The following is a 5,349-nucleotide window of genomic DNA, read 5'->3' on the forward strand; positions in this document are numbered from 1 at the left end:
ACTTACAAACCACCACCCCCGTACAAACCACCAATCCCATATCCGCAAAGACTTAAACAAACCAAAATCAATAACCAATACCAAAAATTTATAAAAGTAATAGAGAAGCTTCATGTAGAGATTCCTTTCACCGAAGCCATCACCCAAATTCCATCTTACGCCAAATTTCTCAAAGACATCTTAACCAACAAGCGTAGGCTTGACGATCCCAAACCCTTGGAATGCAACTTTATTTCCGAGAATAAACTCGCTAAGAAGGAGAAAGACCCTGGGAGTTTTTCTATACCTTGCATTTTAGGGAGCCATGTGATCGACAAAGCTTTCCTAGACTTAGGCGCTAGTGTGAGTTTAATGCCCTTAGCTGTGTCTAAAAGGTTAAACTTAGGAGAATTACAACCAAGTAAGATGTCCCTCCAATTAGCTGATAGGTCTGTTAAGTATCCTGTAAGCATTTTAGAAGACATCCCAGTTAGGATCGGTCAACTTTATATCCCGACAGACTTTGTAGTCATGGATATCAAGGAAGGCGAAGATATCCCTATCCTTTTAGGTAGACCATTTTTATCAACAACAGGAGTTATAATAGATGTTAAAAGAGGAAAATTAACCTTCGAAGTAGGAGATGAAAAGATAAAGTTTATTCTTTCAAAGTTCCTGATGGCACCAATCATAGGAGACGCATGTTACACGATTGATATCATAGATGAATGCATAAGGTAACTTGATCAAGAAGGACCTATGATCAAACCATTTTCAAACCCGAATGAAAAGGATGACGAGCTAGAGGAAACAGAACCTCACACTAACGAATGTTTGGACCTTACTCCAGACCTTTCACCAAACTCTCAAAAACCAGCTCAAGAACTTAAGGAATTGCCCAAGAACCTAAGATATGAGTTATTGGATAAAGAAATGAACCGCCCAGTAATAGTTAGTGCCACCTTAAACCAAGACGAGACAAACCGACTCTTGAATATTTTAAGAAGATACCCCTCTGCCTTAGGATACAACATCTCCGATTTAAAAGGTATAAGCCCATCCGTGTGTATGCACAGGATCTCGCTAGAGGAGGATTCAAAACCTTCTTGAGAGCATCAGAGAAGGATTAACCCTGTAATGAGTGAGGTGGTAAAGAAGGAAGTCCTTAAATTTCTAGAAATTGGTATAATCTATCAAATCTCTGATAGTAAATGGGTAAGTCTTGTACATGTGGTACCCAAAAAGGGAGGCATCACAGTCGTGCAGAACGAGAAGGGCGAGCATGTGGCTAAACGTATAGAAGGCGGATGACGTATGTGCATAGATTATAGGAAGCTCAATAAGGCAACTAGGAAAGACTATTTCCCCCTTCCATTCATAGATCAAATACTTGAGCGTCTTGCTAGACACTCTTACTTTTGTTATCTGGATGGATATTCTGGATTTTTCCAAATACCCATACACCCTGAGGATCAAGAGAAAACAACCTTCACCTGTCCTTACGGAACGTTTGCTTACAGACGAATGTCGTTTGGACTCTATAATGCGCCAACTACTTTCCAATGTTGTATGATGTCAATCTTCGCAGATTATCTCGACGGAATTATGGAAGTATTTATGGATGATTTCTCGGTATGTGGGTTCAACTTTGAGAATTGCCTCATTAATCTTGAGAAAATCCTAGAGAGATGCGTAGAAGTTAACCTTGTGTTAAATAGGGAGAAGTGCCATTTTATGGTTAGAGAAGGCATAATGTTAGGACATATAATATCTGAAAGAGGCATTGAGGTCGACAAAGCAAAGATAGAAGTGATAGAAAACCTTAACCCTCCTAAGGCAGTTAGAGAAGTCCGTAGTTTTCTTGGACACGCCGGTTTATACCGACGCTTCATCAAAGATTTCTCTAAAATAACAAAACCCCTGACTGGCCTTCTGATGAAAGACGTTGAATTCATTTTCAATGAAAAATGTATCGAAACCTTTAATCATTTAAAACAAGCACTAATTTCAGCACCCATTTTACAAACTCCGGATTGGACTCAACCCTTTGAAATAATGTGTGATGCTAGCGATTTTGCTATAGAAGCTGTTTTAGGACAAAGAAAAGATAATAAATTACATGTAATATATTACGCTAGTAGAACCCTAGGTGCCGCTCAACTAAATTATACAACAGCAGAGAAGGAACTCCTAGCTGTAGTTTTTGCAATTGATAAATTTAGGTCTTATCTTGTCGGATCTAAGATTATAGTCTATACAGACCATGCAGCTACCCGTTACCTTTTAAGCAAAAAGGATGTGAAACCTAGGTTACTCGGATGGATCCTTTTGCTATAAGAGTTTGACTTAGATATTCGAGACAAAAAAGGAACAGAAAACGTAGCTGTTGACCATCTTTCCAGACTAGAGCATTTGAAGCCGGACCGTTTACCTATAAATGATGATTTCACCTATGACAGATTGATAGCCAAGTTAGATACCGTTCCCCTTGAACCTGATAGAGATAACTTTGGGACAGTTTCAGAAATTAGTAGAGTACCATGGTATGCTGATTTTGTGAATTATCTAGCCGCTGATATCATACCACCTGACCTCAATTATCAACAAAATAAGAAGTTCTTTAAAGACGTAAGACATTTCTATTGGGACGAACCACTCCTTTTCAAAAGAGGAACAAATAACACCTTTCGACGTTGCGTCCCGGAAGAAGAAGTTAGAAATATCATAGAGCATTGTCACTTTTCACCTTATGATGGACATTCAAGCACATCCAAGACATACGCTAAGATCCTTCAAGTTGGTCTTTATTGGCCAACACTATAGCGTGATATCCATACTTATATTGTCCAATGTGACCGCTGCCAGCACGCTGGAAACATCTCAAGACGCGACGAAATGCCTTTGAAGAACATCCAAGAAGTGGAATTATTTGATGTTTGGGGTATTGATTTCATGAGACATTTTCCATCTTTGATGGGAAACAAGTATATTTTGGTAGTCGTCGACTATGTGTCCAAATGGATAGAAGCTATAGCCTCACCCACCAATGATACAAGAGTAGTCATCAAGATGTTTAAAAACAATATTTTCCCCAGATTTGGAGTGCCACGACTTGTAATAAGTGATGGTGGATCACATTTTATATCCAGGATATTCGATAAACTCTTAAGAAAGTATGGAGTAAAACGCAGAGTAGCAACACCATATCATCCCCAGACTAATGGTCAAGTGGAAGTATCTAACAGAGAGATTAAGCAAATCTTGGAAAAAACTGTTTCAATATCCAGAAAAGATTGGTCTGAAAAGCTAACAGAACCATTGTGGGCTTACAAAACTGCTTACAAAACCCCTATTGGAACTACACCATACTAGTTAGTCTATGGAAAGTCATGCCACTTACCTTTTGAACTTAAGCACAAAGCATATTGGGCCAGCAAGACCCTGAATTTGGATTACCTAACATCTGGCGAGAAGCGAATCCTCGATATCCTAAAATTGGAGAAACTCCGCTAGAACGCTTACGAGAATGCCATTATATATAAAGAAAGAACCAAAGCATGGCATGACAAAAGGATTGTGAAAAAGGACTGTAATATAGGCGACTATGTTCTCCTTTTCAATTCCAGATTACGACTTTTTCAAGGTAAGCTGCGTTTGAGATGGACAGGCCCCTTTAAGGTTTCCAAAATCCTAAAATCTGGAGCAGTTGAAATCCAGAACAATTCCTATAATCCGTTTGTGGTAAATGGACAAAGACTGAAGCAATATCAAGGAGGTGACATCCCCACAGAATGCCCTGGCCATACTCTGATCGACCCTCCGGTTCCTACCTCTAATATATAAAGTTCGAATCGTCAAGCTAACGATGTTAAACAAGGGTTGCATGAGAGGCAACCCATGATTTCTTTTCCTTTCCTTTACTTTTACTATTTCAATTTATATTTTCATTTGTTATATATATATATATATATATATTATATATATATATATATATATTATATATATATATATATTATATATATATTATATATATATATATATATATATATATATATATATATATATATATATATATATATATTATATATATATATATAATATATGTGTGTGTGTGTGTGTGGTGTTTAGACTAACATTTACAATATTTGCGATTTCAAGTGTCCTCTGTTTTTAACCTAACTTTTCAGGATGGAGAATTTCGACACTATGCCAGTGATCTTTCGTGACCCAGTACAGGAGCAACGCTACTCAATGCTTTCCCAGCGTCCAATGTTGTCCACCAGATATCCTGATTCAAGATGTATGGAAGCATTAGGAATTGAGCCTGGTGTCAGGCATTTATGCAATCAGTTACAATGGGATGAGTATACAGAAGCGATGCATGTGACTTACAGGAACCTCACTTTGGAGTTCTTGAGCTCGCTGAACTACGAGCCCTATGTTGGTCACGCTAGTGATGGTGGTTACATTAATTTCAGGTTATTTAGGACATAGTACACTTTCAACCACAAGCATTTCGGTGACTTGCTTGGATTTAGGACTACTTATGATGCCGCATCTGAGCTCCTCATGAGCTATTTTATGAGCAGATATGTTGAGAAGTTCCGGAGTGACATTACATGTGGAGGTAGCCCTGATCCTTCCACCCAAATCTCTAAAAAGATCCATAATCCCGCTTTCAGATATTTTCATATGATTATTTCCCACACCTTTCTGGGGAAGAGTGACACTTATACACATGTAAGTGCTGAAGAGATTTTCTTCATGTACTGTACCACTCAATCACGCCCAGTAGATTGCGGAGCTTTTTTTAACGAGATTCTTTATCTTAATGCTTGCTCCGCTGTGATCCCTATACATGTTGGAAGCACGGTGACTCATATAGCCTCCGCCTTAGGACTTGATAGAAGGCTTTTTCACCTAACATCTTACTGCAGTTATACTTTGATGGATATTGACTTCTGTCTAGATCGTGGCCTCGTGAGGAGATCTTTTTTTCACCCATACCAATACAGGCTCTTGATCGAGGGTGAAAGTATCCACTACTTTACTTTACTACACCCTCAGGTAACTTGTGTTTATAATCAGGCCAACTGGGCCTATGCCGTAGAAGGCCAAGGCGAGACAGTAGATGAGCAGAGAATCCTACCTGAAGCAGAGCATCATCCAGCACCTACCAGAATCAAAATCCTCACCAACAATCCAAATCTTCAGAGTCCAGGCATGCATTCCGAGCTTGTTATGCTTCGTATGGAGATAGCCCAGCTTCGCCAGGAGCTTGCTGACGTTGCTTTGCAGGTCAAAGTGTCAGATATAACACATGTCACTGAAGCCGATATACTGAACAATGAGATCGTTGACCTTCGACAC

This window comes from Lathyrus oleraceus, chromosome 6, assembly GCF_024323335.1.
Source record: "Lathyrus oleraceus cultivar Zhongwan6 chromosome 6, CAAS_Psat_ZW6_1.0, whole genome shotgun sequence".
In the NCBI taxonomy this organism is placed as follows: domain Eukaryota; kingdom Viridiplantae; phylum Streptophyta; class Magnoliopsida; order Fabales; family Fabaceae; genus Lathyrus; species Lathyrus oleraceus.